Source organism: Trachemys scripta, chromosome 1, assembly GCF_013100865.1.
Source record: "Trachemys scripta elegans isolate TJP31775 chromosome 1, CAS_Tse_1.0, whole genome shotgun sequence".
Taxonomy (NCBI): Eukaryota; Metazoa; Chordata; order Testudines; family Emydidae; genus Trachemys; species Trachemys scripta.
This window is the reverse complement of record NC_048298.1, coordinates 217,323,655-217,341,776: the sequence shown is the minus strand read 5'-3', so window position 1 is coordinate 217,341,776 and position 18,122 is coordinate 217,323,655. Positions and strand designations below refer to the sequence as shown.

Genomic DNA, 18,122 nt, shown 5'->3' with positions numbered 1-18,122 from the left:
CCCGCCCCCAACTTGGAGCGATTTCACACCGGGCGACTCTCTTCCCCCAGGCCGAGCCACTACCCTGGATGGGGACGTGTGGCTGTAACCCGAGCCCGGCTCCGAATACAGGAGCAAGCCCCGCGTGGACCCGCCGCTCCGGGGATCCCTTCCCCTCCTTTTCCTTACGCCCGGATTTGTTTCCGTGCCACCTGGGCCAGGAGCTAACTTCGGTCGCCCCGCCTCGCCCCCCTTCCGGGAGCGGGTCTCTCCAGGGCCCACCCCTGGCTGGAGGGGAGTGTCTGCGCCGCCTGGGCTGGAGGCGGAGGGGAAGCGCCGATCCCCGCCCCAGCGTGGGAATCGCCGGGAGGGGCCGGCCCTGGCGCAGGGAGGGAGGGAAGATGGCCGGGACAGGCGCCGGGCTGGAGCGGGGGGAGCCGGCGGGGCTGTGAGCGGGGCGGGCGCTGGGAGACGCGGGCTCTCGGGGCCGCTGCCGGGCGGGGTTAGCGGCGGGGCTGGTCCCGGCTCGGAGCGGGGGAGGATGAGCCCGGCGCGGCGCTGCCGGAGCCGCCCGAGTCCCGCTCCCCGCGGGGCCGCTTGGTAGCGCTGGAGGCGGCGACGGCGGCGGGTGGCCGGGGCCCGGCAGCGGGGCCGGACGGGGAGCGGGCGGCGGCCGGGGCCGGGTGGCGGCGGCCGGGGAGCGGCGGGGCTATGCCGTGGGTGAGCGGCCGGCGGCGGCGGCAGCAGCAGGGAGCCGGGCAGCCGGCGGCGGGGGGCGGCCAGCGGGGCCGGGAGAGCTCGGAGCTGCCGCTGCCCGCGGGCTGGGAGGAGGCGAGAGACTTCGACGGGCGCGTCTTCTACATCGACCACAACACCCGGCAGACCTCGTGGATCGACCCCCGGGACAGGTAAGGGGCCGGCGGGCACCCACGCCGCCTGCACAGGGGGCTGCCCTGGCAGCGCTGCGCCCCGGAGCCGGGGGAAGGGCCGCTAACTGCGGCCGGGGCCGCCCCAGCCAGGGGGGCACAAGGGGTGGGAGCCTGGCGAGCCCTTGGTTACATCTGGCTGATGCCCCCCTGTTCCCATCTCCTCCCGGGGGCGGGGTTTCCATTACCCCATTGTGCTCCCTTCCTGGGGGCGGGCAGCAGCCCGGGCTAGGGTGGATCGGCTGCCTCGCTTCCCTCGCCCCAGCAGCGGGGATTTGCTTTTGGACACTAGCGGGGCCGTGTTTCAAATCCAAACCCTGCCCGCTTGCCCTGTCCGCGCTCACCCAACAGAGCGGTCGGGAGGTGTGTGCGCGCTGGCTGGGGCCGTCACGCCTTCGCCGGGCTGCTCGCTCTGCTGGAGCCAGGTTCAGCCCGCACGAACATAGAGACATTCCAAGTAGCAAAACTGTTGCAGCATTTCAGCTTGCACAAATGGGCTGAAGTCACCTGAAAGAGCAGCCGTTCTGTGGCACTCGATTTTATTGATCTGGCGATGGGGGTGGCTTGTCTGTTCCATGGTGTAAGTTTACGAGCCAAGAAAATCCAGAAAGGACACTTACCGCAACATATTTAAAGGGTTTATTGGATTTTTTGTAAGTCACGGGTTGCTCTAGTAATTTTTAACTCAGCTCCCAATATGAAGTCAAAGAAACTGTTCTTGCTTTCATGGAAACTTCTGCAAACTATTGTTTGTATTTCAATATAAGTATTGTAAAATATTCATAGTGGGGTGAAATATCACTTTGCTATGAAGTGTGAAAGCGGAGATATTATTTGGTGCATTGTGGTGTAGTTTAGAAGTACAGAGTTGTCACTTGTTGAAATCTAATGCATTTCTTCTCAAGCTTTGACCTGCCATTTCCTTCTCAGAAGAACAGAAAAATATTTAGGCCTCCTCTGATTTAAATATTCTTAAAGGGGCCTTGTGTGGAATCTTTGCTTCTCTGCTCTAGAAACCCCAAACAACTCCCACGCCCCTCAAACTGCACTATTTTAGATGTAGCTGTGTTTTTAAAAGAAATGGAGCATAAAGTCTCTTACAGTGGATAGACTGATTGAGCTGCATAGCTTTATTCTGATACAGTACTCAGTTCCTGTAAACACTTGCACATGCTTAACTTTACTTGCATGAATAATCACACTGACTTCTGAAGTGGGCCAGCTCACTTAAGTTAGGTGTGTGTGTTTGCAGGATCAGGTCCCTAGTCATTTCTGTATAGGTATTAAAGTATCTTTTTACTTCCAATTTGTAAATATTATTTGAGCAGTAAAAGCTTATTTTAGGAGACAAAGCAGCACTGTCTTTAGTTAGTGCCCAGGCATAGTTTTGTAAGTGGTGTATAACTAGAAGCTAGAGTGTGTTTTCATTTTTCAGCACATATACTAAAATCCACTATAACTTTGCAGCATGACCATGCTGATTTATTAGCCGATTTGAACGAATTGGAAACACAGCTGCTTGAGACATAATGAAATAATATGATAGATTTACCTTATCAGAAGATAACATTTAGGGAGAAATTTGGTAAATTAGTGTTTTTTCTAATCCATTTGAGGAATATGTGGGCAACTACAAATTACTTTGGACTACATTGTTACAAAATGACTTCACATATTTTGGGCTTGGTGGCATGTCTCAATGAGTGAAAAAACATCAATTTTTAAAATTCAGTTTAAGTATTTTTTATAAACTTGCATCAGCTAAATGAAGAATTTATTACAGTTTAAAGATTATTGAAGTATGTCACATTTATAGATGGTGTGGTCTGGTAAACACAATCTCACTTTGAAGAGTTGCTCTAAAAAATTCCATGTAGCGTTACTGAACACAAGTGTCAGTATTTTAGGTGTTGGTAAAATAAGGAAGTTTGCTGTATACTTTTCTACATTAAACAATTTTTTATAGTCAGTGAAAGTTAGAAAAGGACAGTTTGAACTTCATCCAGAACTACCTTGCCAGAAATGTGCATGGAATGTTAAGCAGGCCACAGAAACATTTAAATGGAGTCTGGTTTAAAGACTAATAATAATTTGTTCAATTCCTGTTTTCTTGCACAATGGTACATTGCTGGTTTTGTAGGTAAATATTTATACTGTTTATACAGTTAACTGTTTTATTTGAAAACAAAATTTTGGCTTTTCCCATATTCTATAGACTGTGTATATGTGTATGCTTTGTGTTCATGTACTGCAGTTTAGTGTATTCAGTTGACATATAATTTTCTGCATTGATTGTATACTCTACTGCTGCTGTTGATTTATTTTGAATATGAAGTGGTATTCTAGCCATCTCGGTCCCAGGATATTAGAGAGACAAGGTGGGTGAGGTTTAATGGCCCAATTTTTGGTTTTGAATATGCTACCTTCGGGGTGTCTGAAGGCAAGTATATTTGTCTCAGTAGTCAATCTCTTTGCTTTCCCCTGAAATGTAATGGAAGGAGGAAGCCTTTCCATATGGTTCTTTGGAATATATGGAGCAAATACATAGAGTGCAGAGGAAAGAATTAAACAAGTCTTAGCATAACACCATTGAATTCATGACTGAATTTACTTCAGTATGTTTAAAATCATATGCCTTAATTTGTTAAAATAATCAGTAATTTGGAATGTTGTCTATGTGTATAGCTTTGTCCAAATACTAATTTAGATTAATGCTTAATCTTCCCTTGGCTCACCAAGAATGCATGAATATGTGGTACAGTTTGTTCAGTGGAGATTGACACATTTAACTTGAAGCAGATACAAAAAGTGATTTATATCAGGCCAGTGCCATCAACTTCTGCAGAATTTAAGCCATCATTCTAGCCCTGTGATTGCAAAGATAACCTTTCAAATGCAAACTCAGGATAAACTGCTGCTAGGTTATCTTACAGACAGACATCTTCAGAGTACGCTGCTGAGTAGATGTTTCTTTGGAAATGCTATAGAGCGAAAACTGACCAGGCCTGTCAGTTTTCATTGCTGCTATTCAAAGTCTTCTGGGTGGCAGTGGAACAAATAAGAACTCAGTTTTGCAGATGCTTGGGAAAGCCCTAACCAGCTAGGAGACATATGTACTGTAGCTATTCATTTTTTGGAGAAAAGGACTTAACACCAGATTGAGAGAGGGATAGGGTAGTAGTAGTACACCTCCCCCCAGCCCATCAACTAGGAGACTGGGGGAGGAGTAAAGTAGCAGAAATTACTCCCCATTCCTGAAGCAGCCAAAAGGGGGTGGGTTTTTGGGGGTAGGGGGAAGAGGAGGACACATCCAGCATGTTTTTACTATCTACCAGCCAAAAGGTATTGGGAAAATTTGAAGCTTGGCCCACAGGCATCTCAAATTATCAGCCATCTACTAACTAGAGGAAAAAAAAATTGCTGATAGAGTTTGCAGATTGGTGGAATGGTAAATTATGATCATTGGTCACTGATCCAGAGCAATCTGAATCAGTTGGTAAGCTTGCTGCACTCAAACAATATGCTCTAATACAGTTCACGGTAGAGGCACAGTGGAACCCTGCTATAAGGCGATAATTGGGGTCCAAAAAGTTCAATTGCATTAAATGCGGGGTCGCGTTAAAGCGGGGCTTCAACTTACTGTACAACCATTAAGGAAGTTTTGTCCAACGCAGGAGGAGCAGGACTCCCTGGGCTGCAGACATGCCCCGGGCAGCAGAGTGCATGCCCTGGCTAGCGGGGGGGGGGGAGAGAGAGAAGGGGGCGGCCAGGGCTTCCTTCAGCCGGGCCCACAGCCGCCCAGAGGATTCAGGGGGCCTGAGGCAAAACAGGGGAGCTGCGGCACTTGTACTCACCAGGTGGCGGTCCGGGTCTTCGGTGGCGGGGGCTCTTCACTGAAGGGCCCCCCGCTGCCGAAGACCTGGACCGCCGCCGGGCCAGGGCTCATGGGGCCCCCACTGCCGGGCCCGGGCTCGCGGGGCCCCTGCGGGGCCTGGGGCAAATTGCCCCACTTGCCCCCCCCTCTGGGCAGCTCTGGCCGGGGCGCTTGCCACTCCCCCCCCCCCCCGCTGCGCCGCCTGCCGGGAGGGCTCCGCGCCACTCCTGCCTGCAAGTTATTTGAAAGTTGTTGGTCAGCGGGGAGGGAAGGACGCGGGCTGCGGGCTGGAGCCGGCCCTGCTGGGGACAGAGGTGAGAACCCCAGGGGAGCGCCGGGGCTGCAGGGAGAGTCACTCCTGCTGCAGCCACCAGGGCATGGATCCCAAATGCCTCGCGCCCGCCGGACTCGCCCCGTGTCCCCCCGGGGCCAGACTTGCCCCGCGTTATAACCGAATTCGCGTTATCGCGGGGTGCATTATTGCGGGGTTCCACTGTATAAAGAATGCAGGCCATACCTACAGGCAGGTCCTGGAAAATATTGACTCTGAACAGGTTTTAGAGCAGGGTTTCTCAAACTTCATTTCACCCCAACCCCTTTCTGACAACTACATGACCCCAGGGGAGAGGGGGACGGAGCCTGGGCCCCAGCAAGTCTAATGCTGGCCCTGGCGACCCCATTAAAATGGGGTTATGACCCACTTTGGGGTCCTGACCCACAGTTTCAGAACTGCTACTTTAGAGGATGTCGAAGATAAATAAATTGAACAAGATTTCCAGTGAGATGCTCCGGAAAAGGTTTAGCATTTGCCATGGGTGTATAAATGGGGATATTGGAACAGAGAGGTAATATTTTCTTCATATATGGCATTAGAGAGACCATTGCTGGAATATTGTGCCAGTTCCTTAAAAAGGATGTTGAAAAATTGGAGAGGGTTCAAAAAGAGCTAAAAGACTGATTTGAAATTTGGGAAAATATGCCTTCCAATGACAGACATAAAGAGTTCAATGTATTTAGTTTATTGAAGGGAAAGTTAAGAGGTTACTGACTGACAGACAGTGACCTACATAGGGAGAAGTTACCTGAGAATTCAGGGCTCTTTAAATTAGCAAAGTCATTACAAGAAATTATGGAAGCTGAAGCTAGAAATAGTTAAAAGTGCAAAGAAGATACAGTTATAATGAGGGAAATTAACAGTTGGAATAATTTATCAAGTGGCAGGCCATGAAGTCTCTAAATCAAGATTGGATGCCTTTCTATAGGATATGCTATAGTTCAGCGTTTCTCAATCTTTTCTTAATCGACTTTAGGATATATATTTTTTAACTTGGAGGCTCCCCCACCCCACAAGTCATGACAGCATGCAGAGGTGCCATTTGAGATTTCCATTTAGCCTCCTGGAAGCTCTTGGATTTTTTTGAAGATTAAAATATAAAACTCAGTCTATGTGTTATGATTATTTTCTATACCTCCCAGCCAGGGGGTTCTCTGTTCCACACTCTTCCCCCACCCTGCTTACCTAGGTTGGAACTCCCTGCCGTAGGTGTGATGGGATCCCTCCTCCCACCCAGAGATGCAGTGACCAACAGCGCTGCAGGACAATCACTGTGTGTGTGTGTGTGTGTGTGTGTGTGTGTGTGTGTGTGTGTGTAACCCTGGGAGCCACTTGGATCATCCTGCAGTTGGTTTTTCATGCTCAGGTTGACTGACAGTTTTGCCCAGATTTCCCCCCCCCCCCCATTTTTGCTCTGAATGCAGGAATTATTGATTGACTTTTTATGGCCTGTGTTATGCAGGTGGTCAGGCTAGATAATCACAACTGTCCCATCTAGCTTTTAAAATATATTAATCTATTCTTTGAATTGCTGGAGATGTATAGGTGCAAGTATTTTTTGCTCTAACTAGTTGGCCTGGACCCTGATTCTCCAAACACACACAATCTTAACTTGATACTTGTGAGTGACATAAGTGTTTGAAGGATTGGGGCCAGAGATGTCAGGCTAGTCAGTGTTGGGTACTTTTTTGAACTTGATGTTTACTTAAAAATTGCAGCTTCTTTGTTACTCTTATTTGATAACTGAAATCTAGTTCATGGTTAATAATTTAAACTTGATCTTTTTGACCCTCAGTGCATTGTGGTTTAGATACTTTGAAACAAGTGGGATGGTTAGGGTATTATTTTTGCCCAAATTATATGCTGTTTTGGGGAAAAGTCATTATTTGTTAATTTCACGTCCACATGTTTCCTAATTAATGGCATTGATATCCTATGGTTTATCCAGCCTTGTTGAACACTGAAGCTGTACCTCCTGTTGCAGAAGATTCTGAAGAGTACAGGCCTAAAATGTGTTGAGAGTAGTGTTGTGGAATCATAGAAGGTAGAGATGGAAGCTACTTTCCAGATTATGCAGGCCATTTCTCCAAAAAGTGAAGGATTGTTCCTTACAGTACAGTACAAATGATAGATTCGTGTATTAAAAAGAACATTAGATCTTTAAGTTTAGATTGAGTGACACTAAACATTGTGGTCAGGTTAGCCAATTTTTGCAGTAGTTTAAGAAGAAAAAAAAAGTAGAGTGCTGTGAAACCTTAACAAGAAGAAAGATGATAGGCTGCTAAATGTTTTGTCAAAGTTCACAGAAATGAGATTTTATTTTGTGCGCTCTATAAACCCATGCAGTTTTACATTTCCAGATGATCTGCTGCTCAAATTATATTTATCAGGAAAAATGTTAGTAGAATTCAGAGCTTTGCAGTGTTACGACAATGATACAGGAATATGTAGGAATGTATGATAAGTGTTTAATCTTAGAAGGTCCTGGCTGTCTGTGGGGAGGTGGGGAGCACCCTGGAGTTGGACTTGAGGACATTTGGCAGCTTGCAATATCTAGCCCTGAGCAGCCAAGTTTTGATGAATGAAAGGTAATGCAGTTTAATCTTGGACAAAATGAGGATGCTTTCTTGCATAAAAATGCGTGTAAGAGTTTTAAGATAAGACAAATACAGAGAAATGTTAAACATGTCCTTAGATGATGGGACTTCAGATGCTGTTAAAAGTGTGAGCTGCAAGGGGTAGGGACTTTGTCTCTTTAATTGCATGTAAAATGCAATGTGCTCCAGAAGCACTTAGAAATAACATGCATGTTTAGGTGTTACTGAATAGGAACTTTAGTATTCGCTTTTTTAAAAAACGGTAGCTAGAATGCACATGTCATATAAAAGAACACTTTTACTCTGCTGTTCAGGTTCTATAATTAGCTGATTTAAGAACGAGTGACTTGAGATTTCAGTCCTGAACATAAGATGTGGATTTAGGTTTCTGTCGTCTTGAGCAAATTTCAGTATAGATTTAGAGACCATTGATAACAATTTAGTTTGTGTTAGAGGCAAACATTTGTTTGTTTAGAGTATGAAGTATAACAAAAGTGTACAAACACAAGAACAAATCCTTTACAGGCAAGAAAAAAAGTGTAGGAATTTGTCTATAGCAGATAAAACCCCACTATGTTTACCCTGTCCTTCATAAAACTATTAAATATAATGCTTGATTCACGGGGCTTCTAATATTGCGGTGGGAGTGTATGGGGGAGTATTTTTATAAAGGTATGTGTGGGTCTCTACAGAAATACATGTAATTGCTTTTTTGGCAGAACAAAATAAAACTACTACTTCTGCCTACAGTTTAAAAATAGAATTCCTGAATATCATGTCTGCTAAGATGTGACAACTTGCATTCTTCAGCAGAGCGTGAAAGTGCCACAGATTCTTAACATTGGATCTTTAGTTTGACTGCAGCATTGGCTAATGAAAATAGAAATGTAGGTGTTTTCTCATCTCTCTCAATCTTCTTCCTAATCAAATATAGACTATGGTAGCATCTGTACTAATAGACGCAAGATAAAAAGAGAAACAAACTTGCAAAACGGCTGGATTACAGCTAGCCCACAGGGAATAATGTTTCTCATGTTTCTACAGTAGGATTCTTGTTGTTTTTTGTTTGCAGTAGCACCTACAAGCCCCAAACAAAACTGGGGCCCTATTTTGCTAGGTGAAGTGGAAACATCAAAGACATTCACCGTCTGAGTGCACTTACAGTCTAAGATGCCACAGAGGTGTGTAGAAACAAAATGAGGGTAGAGGGTCAGGGGAAGAGGTTGAAATACTAGGAACATTAGATATCATATTTAAGGTCTTGTCCACACACGGACTTGCACTGGTTTAACTAAAGGTGTGTTTTAAAAGTGACTAGAAAAACAGGTGTACATCCATTTTAAAGTGGCTTATATCGATTGAGCTTAAGTTGGTAAGGAATTGACTTAGCTTTAAATTGACTCATCAATTTATCTTAATTTAAGAGTACAAATCCCTATGTGGATACCAGTCTAACTAAACCGATGTTTAAAAAAAAAAAAAAAAAGACAAGCCTCATTACGTATAATATGGAGGCTTAATTTTTTTGAATAAAAATAAGATGGGTATACAAGGGATAATAGCGAATCACTAAACAGGTCCCATGCTTAGTCATTATCATTAGATAGGTGTCATGGTAAAGTTGGATCTTTGGAAGGGGTTTGAAGGACAGGGTACTGGGTGTGTGAATCATTTTGGGGAGGGCATTCCAGGCACTGGGGTCCTCAAGGAAGGAGGCATGAAGGAGTGTGTGGTAGAAGTGGACAAGTGAGTGATGGAGGCAGACATCATTGGCAGACCGAAGGATGTGTGTGAGATACAGTGAGATAGAAGAAGAGCCTTGACGGTAGGGACCAAAGTTTGTATTTGATACAGAGGGGAAGGGAGAGCCATGGAAGTAGTTAAAGTTCATGTGAGGAGAGGGAGGTACTGTGATCAAAGTGGTAGGCTAAGGTGATTATTCTGGCAGTAGTGATTTGAATTAGATGGTTGAAATGTTTTTAAAATTTTTGGTGCAATTTTTGTTATGGGCTCGTATGGAGCAAGGTTGGAATACTCAAGGTCAGTGGACACAATTACAGTAGTTGAGGCACGAGATGATAGATGAAAGCTTTGATGCACAGGATAGAGAAAAGGGCTGGATGTCTTTGTTTGCTTCATTGCTAGTAATAGGAGCATTTCATGCTAAGGAGAGTACTTCTGATTCTGGAACAATGGGCCCTGGATCAGTAAGGAAACTTGAACATCAAACTAGATCTTAGTTGGCCATGTTTGGAGATTCTGGATGGTTTTCTGACCTGATTTTTGTTGTGTCCTCACCCTTTCTAGGTAAGTAATTTTAATCGGTTCTACCAACAAGTTGTAGTACATATCACTTTTAGAGTCATTTCTGTCATCCATCCTGTGCTCCCTGTCTAGTGAGGCTAGCACTTCATGTATGTTGAAGTGGCTGAATAAGACTTGGGGTACTTGTTTGTGTTCTATAAAGAAGTTTTTTTTTAGTCTATTTGATAGATATTTTGCTTGTCTGAGGAATGCTGGAATGGTCCCTAAATATGTAATAGCTAGTTGGGTACAGGTCCTGTAGCTTGCAGGGTGGAAGGGACGCTGTTCTGTGCTGGGGCTTTGATTTTGCTGGGTGAAGAAGCTGTTTGGCTATCAAGTCTGAATTAATGAAAATGAATGACAGAAGTTGCTGTTACTTTAAAATAATAAAGATGGCTTTTCTATTTTAGTACACTTTGTTGGCAATGAAACAAAAAATAAATAAATGAAAAAGTACAGAGATATCAACATCCTTGAACCAGAAACTGAGAATCAAAGACTAACTTTCAGAGCTTTTTGAGGGATTTATTTCAGGATGAAGTCTTATTGGGACTCTTTTGATTAATATTATACTTTAGCTTGAGCCTGTTCACAAAGAAATCAGATTATGCTTCTTTATGGTAAAAATGTACACTTCATATCACCATTGAGATAGTATATTAAGGTGTTTTTTTTTTAAACCTACAATAAAAGGGGGGCTTGTGCATGTAGCAAAGACTAGTGCAATATTGCAATATTTCATAGTTATTTATTTATGTTGCACTGACAATGTGTGTGGCACTTTATAGAAAAGGGATTATGGCAGCAGTGTTTTGAGTTGGAATTCAATTTTGAAATGTAAGATGCTTACATGAAGGATTGTTTAGATTTTATTTTCAAGCTTTTTTAAAAAAATACAAAATGAATTACAAGTTTTATATGGAAAGGGAAGACTGTGTAGAGATAAGTCATTTAATTGGTGTTGAGAAAACACTGTAGGCATTTGTTTAATCAATAATCTCCAGCTACACAGCTTCGGTTTCCCAGTAACTAAAGGAATTATGCCTCCCTGACTGAAGGTGAAGTCATATAAACTTCAAGATCTGTTATTATATGTGGTTAAAAAAATAGTGAAATAGTAAAATTACGGTTAGACCAATCTATTAAAATTAGTTGGTTTTAAACATAGTATTAAAAACAACATAGCAATTTAAAATATGTTCAGAATGCAATAATTGTGGGTATTTAATGTTGTAGGGTACTCAGATTTTAAAATACAAAAGAAACCTTTAGTAGTTCAACAGGCTTCCATCACCTGCTGGAGAGAGCTGACATTGACAGTTCACTGTTAATAATATTGTGATAGATTTTGTAATCCCATGAAGTATCTTTGGGGGCCATTGTAATTGATTTATGAATAATTTATTTATAGTTGTGTTCTGCTGCATGGGGGAGGATTTCTACAGCTCATCCAGGAACTAAAACTGTGTGTGTAGGGGTGATTAAAGTGAGTCACCGAGACTAAACAACTTTAGAGAGGTATAGGGTAGCCAGGTGCCCGGTTTTTGACTGGAAAGTCTGGTTGAAAAGTGGACCTGACATTGTCAGTCAGCTCTACTGATCAGACACCCAAAGTCTGATTACTACAAGTGGGGGAGGCGCTTGGTCATCACCCGCTACAGCCCCTAGTCATCCGGGGCCGCCCCCTACCTTTGTCGGGCGATTGCTCCCAGCCCAATCCCTCAGGCAACTCCCTCCTGACCCGGGGGATGGGAGGGGAAAAGCAGTGAGTGATTGGGGGGGGGCAGAAGAGGAGTGGACAGGTGGTGGGGCCTCAGGGGAAGAGGCGGGACGGGGCGGGAGCTCGGGGGAAGAGGCAGGGCAGGTGAGGTTTCAGCGCTCCTGCTGGAGTGTCCAGTTTTTAAATATTACCAAGTTGGCAACCCCTTGGAATGGCTTGCATTTACTGGTTCAGGCTGGGTTTTCCAGAGTCTCAAACAAAGAAAGGGCTTTTGACATAACTGAGTTTAAAAGACCCAGGGCCGCCTTTCTGGTTCAGCAAATGGACAGGACCTTCTGTCCATGGGTGGCCCTAGTCCTTGTGGAATGGTTGGAAAGACATTGTCTTACTAGGGCCCCGCAAGACTTTGGCCTCTGCCCCATGAGACATCTGGTAAGCCTTAAGCATGCATATAAGAATTTTTATCGTTTTATATGTTTTCTCGGTAATGCTTTTACCTTAAGAATAAATGTGCTTGCTTAGAAAGAGTTGTGTAGTAACTGGGAATTGCTGGCAATATGCTGTTTGTAGTTCTTGGAGACGGAACAATGCACAAGCGCTGGTGCTAGCCCGAGCAAGTCAGTCTGCCTATCACAGTGTATGGGAGGGAGATGTGCAGCTTTAAAACCCGCTGGTCAGAAGGGAGTGGGAGAAAGGTCCTTACCCATAGATAGGTGATGGCAGCAAACCTGACTGGGTACTCTTGGAGTGGACCATGGGGGTCAGGGATACAGTTATAGTTACCCTGAAGCTATGATAAATATTACTCAGAATGAATGTAAGGGTTTTACCAGAAGATATTTTGTTTAATTTCCAGCGAAACTTAAGGCCCTGATCCTACTTACACATGTTCCTAACTGGAGTAAAGTTAAGCATATGCAGAAGTAGGCTTGGCAAAATTTAACTTTCATTTTTTAAATAATTTCAGCGGATAATATCAATGTCTGTTTTTAAGCATTTTTTCCATTTTTTATCAATATAAATTTTCACAGGTGTGGAAAATATTTGGGGGAGTGTCAGATAACATCTATTGTCATTAAATAATTATTAAGATTCAAAAAGTTAAAACTTTATCACTGTTAAACACATTGTCAACATCATATGCAACATATGCAAAGTAAATATCCTTAAATCGAGCTGTAGTTCTCAAGCAACAATTTTTTTTTCTTTGCATATCTGTAAATTTTGATGATCAAGTATGGAAATAATTTTTTCATCACTTTGTATGCGTACAGTGCAATCAACCTTTACTGATGTTTACTGCAAAAAATCTAATTCTTCCAAGCCTATCCATAAGAGTTTGTAGGATTGTGATGGTCACTGCCTTAAATGGAGGTGCTGTGATGCCCAGTGTTTCGGTTATTTCCATAGATGAACATTTCCATAGAAGTGTGCATGTGAAGTTAAATTAGCTCCTTACTCTCTCTTGGTCCTCAATCTGTTGAACAATAAAAACTCCCATTAAGGTAACTGGGAGTTTGGGGAACACACAGAATTGGGGTGTGTGAGCTCTTAGGAGAGCAGGAACAGTCTTTTAACTATATGTTGGTACAGTAACTCCTCACTTAACGTTGCATTTTTCAGGAACATAACTACAACTTTAAGTGAAACGATGTTAAATGAATCCAATTTTCCCATAAGATTTAATGTAAATGCGGGGGGTTAGGTTCCAAGGACATTTTTTTGGGCAGACAAAAGGCACTATATACTGTACAGTACTGTACTGTACTGTGGTTGGGAGGTGCCCCTGGCTTACCCCTCACAGGCACAGCCTGCTGCAGGCAAGAATGCTAGGAAGCACCTTCGCAGCAGGAGGGACAGCTTCCCCCCAGAAGAACAGGCGCTGATTTTGCCGGGGGATGCTCCAGGCCCACCTCTTCCCACCCCCACTCCACCTCCTCTCCAGAGCATGCTGTGTCCCCGCTCCTCCTCCTCCCTCCCAGAAAGTCCTAAGCATCGCCAAACAAGCGCTAGGAGGGAGGGGGAGGAGGCGGAGAAGAGGAACCTGTGCAGTGCTCTCTTGTAAAGTTGCTGCTCTTCCACAGAATCTTACAAGCAGTGGACAGAGCAGGCAGCCAAACAATGTTATAAGGGAGCATTGCACAACTTTAAGTGAGCATGTTCTCTAATGGAGCAGCGACGTAACTTTGAAACAACATTAACCGGGAGGACGTTAAGTGAGGAGTTACTGTACTGCATGTAGCACAATAGGTCCCTGATCTTGGTGGGAGTTTCTAGGTGTTACCTTAATGCAAATAATTTTGTTAGAAGTGAATAATATAGTAAAGCACTTCTGTTTCAACATTATAACATTATGAAGTTTGTATTGCATTCCCGATACATGCAATAGACCCTGTTGAAAACAATGACAAAACTGAAGTTTGTTATGGGAATTGGAAGAGTTAAGCTTGGCTCAGAAAAAAACATGAATAGCTTTAGTAGAAACAAGAAAATTATTATTTATCTAGTTGTAGAGTGACCAGACAGCAAATGTGAAAAATTTGGACGGGGGTGGGGGTAATGGGAGCCTAAGAAAAAGACCCAAAAATCGGGACTGTCCCTATAAAATCGGGACATCTGGTCACCGTATCTAGTCGTGACAATGTTGCTTGTGCTATACAAACAGAGTTCCTGCCTCAAAGATCTTAGACTAAGTCAAACATGGAAATACAATTCAAATATGTAAATATAATCGAGACATTATATAGGGTGAAAGGCTAAACTTAAGTGTTGCCAGTTTTAAAAGTTATGTATTCTGTTTTGTGACAGGCATGTTGACAATCATTCTGAATTGCACTCCTTGTTTTCACCATCAGGGCAAAATTTACGTAAGAAGTTTGAAAGGCTCATTGCGTGTTTACTGCAGAAGTGCAAGTAGCGCCTCCAGGATTGAGGTTGCCTTGATATTTGTGCTTTAAATAGCATTAAAATCTCTCTGTTTTACATTTAAATGTTTGAATTTACTCTCTGTATTTTGTACAATAACTCCTCATTGAACAATTGAATCTTCAGTGTCATTAGTTTAGAACAGGGGCGGGCAAACTTTTTGGCCTGAGGGTTGCATTAGGTTTCTGAAATTGTATGGAGGGCCAGTTAGGGGAGGCTGTGCTTCCCCAAACAGTCAGGCGTGGCATGTGGCCTGGCCCTGCCCCCTATCCGACCCCCCCTGCTTCTGGCCCCCCGGCGCCCCGCGGGGACCCCCCCCCCCCCCCCCCCCCCCCCCCCCATCCCCTGACAGCCCCCGGAACCCCTGCCCCTGACTGCCCCCTGCCACCCCATACAACCCCTGCTTGCATTCCTGACTGCCCCCTGGGACCCATGCCCCATCGAACCACCCCTTCTCCCTGTCCCCTGACTGCCTTCTGCTGCCCCATCCAACCCCCCCTCCTTCCTGACTGCCCCCGGGAACCCCTGCCCCCATTCAACCTCCCTGCCCTCTGACCGCCCCAAACCCTATCCACACCCCTAACCCCTGACCACCACCCCGAACTCCCCTGCCCTCTATCCAACCCCCACTGCTCCCTGTCCCCATTACCGCGCTGCTTGTAGCACCCATGGCTGGTGGCGCTACAGCCGCGCCGCCCAGAGCACCAGGATGGGTAGCCGCATCGCCCGGCTAGAGCCAGCCACGCCACCGCGCAGCACAGAGCTGCTCCAGGACCATACAGGCCCGCCACCCAGAGCATCGCGGCGGCGGAGCGAGCTGAGGCTGCGGGGGAGGGGGAACAGCAGGAGAGGGGCCGGAGACTAGCCTCCCAGGGAAGGAGCTCAGGGGCTGGGCAGGAGGGTCCCACTGGCCGGATGTGGCCCGTGGGCCGTAGTTTGCCCACCTCTGGTTTAGAAGAACTTGCAGAAAAGATCTGGAAATATTCTCCTATGAAATGTCACCCTGATTTCTTCATATTTATTTGAGTTCTTCTAGCTAAATAACCAGTCTCCACAAACACCAAACTGTCCCTGCTTTCTCTCTCTCTCTCTGATGACATGTAGAAGCGATTGTACTGGTAGTTTCTGTTTCCTTGGCCTCTGTCCTTTGCATACTAGCTCAGGCTTCCATGTTATTTCACATAGGCTACCAAATAGCTGTTAGATTGTAACGACTTTTGGTTACCACTTGCCTGGTATGATTTTAGACTAGTGACCTAAGTTTTAATCTCATTTGTCAAAGCCCTCTGTTGCTTCCCCCTTTAGATACTTGATTAGCTTGTCAGTATAAACTAAAGGAGAATGCTATGTGTGGTTTTTTTCTAATGTGGCTTGATTTAATATTTTGGTTAAGAAGTTTCAGCAGTCTGTATTCTGCTTTTATAAAATCTCTGAACCATTCTGTCATTACAACTTTGCCATAATAAATCGCTGACATTTTTGCTACATGTATCATGTTTATTAATACATGAAAATGTCTGTATTTTTTTAGATTTTGCACATGTAACCATTTCCCAGATTTCTTTAAAACAAATATTTTGTTCAAATATTTGGTTTATACTTTCTGAAGTCAACTGGTAAATCTTAGGGAAGTACAGAGAGTGTGTGTGTGAAAATATATATATAAACTTTATAGATGTATGAAAAGGGAATCTTATGCCTCTGTTTAAGGGAAAGAAGTTAATGAACTTCAGAAACATTTAATTGTATTTTAAAAATATCCAGATCTCTGCCATGAAAAAGAACAATGGAAAATGTGTCCGTGTCATGGAAAGGTCTCTCCTCTCCCTCCTTTCTGTAGATGAGTCCTTCAGAATGTGCGTTTTGTAAATTTGTAGGTCATGTATTGAGCGGATGGTAAGATGATCATGTTTTATATCTGGAAAAATATGTTTTCCTGTTAGCCTTGTATTTGATCTGTGGTACCTGTTTTGGTATTGCAGTCGGAAAACTCAATAGCAGTGGTAATATCTCAATTTCTGTAGTAGGCTGTGTCTTCACTAAGATAAAGGTGTATGCCTGCATGCATGTGTGTGCGCGTCCCCCTCTCCCCCCCCCCCCGACTTTGATTGTACCTCAGGTTAGCTAACTCAAGTTAAGAATATACCTTTTTTGTGTAATCTAAGAGTAGTAAATATGGCATGCATCATTTTTGTAAGACCAAGTTCTTGAAAAAAATTGAGTACCTCATAGGTGTGTGATTCTAATAGGGAAGATTTTGGTTAGATCCTTGACCCTGTGTTTTGGTTAGGCTTTATATAAATGTCTATATGTTAGCAAGCATGTTTAAAGAATATATTTGAGTATAAAAATTAGCTCTCTTATTTGAAAAACAAGTCAGACCTGTGCCTCAAGATCCAAGTGAAACTGCTGCTCAGATGAGGCTCTAAGAAGGCATTTATATGGTGAAGAATGAATGGCATGCCTCTCTAACTCCCACAGGCTGCCTATTTCCAAGGTATCAGACAGAGCTGTATATGTTGTTGGCTCTCCCTCCCCCCTCTTCTCCCCCCCGCCCCAATATGAATGTTTCTCTCTCAGCAAACCCATAAAAAGCCCTTACCCCAATGAGGAAAAAAAAGAAAAATGACAGAGGTAATTACACACTTTTTTCTTTTGTTCCCATTTACTGTGGTACATTTATGGGTTCTTTATGCTTTGTAAGTTTAGAGTTTTTTTAAATCATTGTTTTTTGAGTAGCATAGTTTGGAATTTCCTGTTCACATTTTACTACAATGGTTTGTTTAAAATGATAGACCCCAGTCTTTTTCCTGACCTAAAGCTAGATTAGCCTTGAATGTTGAGGAGAAGTATAACAAATAAGGAGAATTGATTGTATTTGCTTATATCATGAGGAGAGGGCTTTTACTACAATGGACTCAGTAATATCAAATACCATAGGTTGTTTCTTAAATATTTATGAAAGCAAATAAACACAATTGTATGAACTGTCAGGTCTCCAAATTTATATTTCTTTGATTCTCCATGACAGGCTGTTTTTAATCAGGACAGCTATTTTTAAAAGTACTTTACCTGCTTATTGGGGCATGAAATTCAGTGTTACCAGCAATTGTTTTTTTGCCTTCCCTTGTAACTATATTAAATGCAATAAAACTACTTTAACTTTGTATTAACGTTGTAAAATGAAGCATTCGGGTGTCAGGAAATGCCAAAATTGTGGATAGAAGATGCTTTGCTCTCCTGCACCCCTGGTGATTGCCTTGAATAAACATTAGGATGGTCTTTAATTGTGTCAACCTATATTTGTTTTAAAACAATAAAGAAAAAAATCTATCTTAGATGCATAAATAAATGTAGCATCTTTTAATGTGTTGTTTTAATGAGTGCCACAAGTACTCCTGTTCTTCTTTTAATGTGTGTAATTCTGGTATACTTAAACCAATTTCCTTATCATAACATTACT

General features: G+C 43.7%; 1 protein-coding gene across 3 annotated transcripts in view; it reads left to right on the top strand.

Annotated features, from left to right (window-relative positions):
• Nucleotides 1–726: 726 nt before the first annotated feature.
• WWC3 (WWC family member 3) overlaps nt 727–18,122 on the top strand; it is a 150,406-nt gene continuing 133,010 nt past the window's right edge. For all 3 annotated transcript variants that reach the window (XM_034757243.1, XM_034757234.1, XM_034757225.1), the window contains exon 1: nt 727–887. The gene's annotated coding sequence lies outside the window, so the exon portion shown is untranslated. The remainder of the gene's footprint in view (nt 888–18,122) is intronic.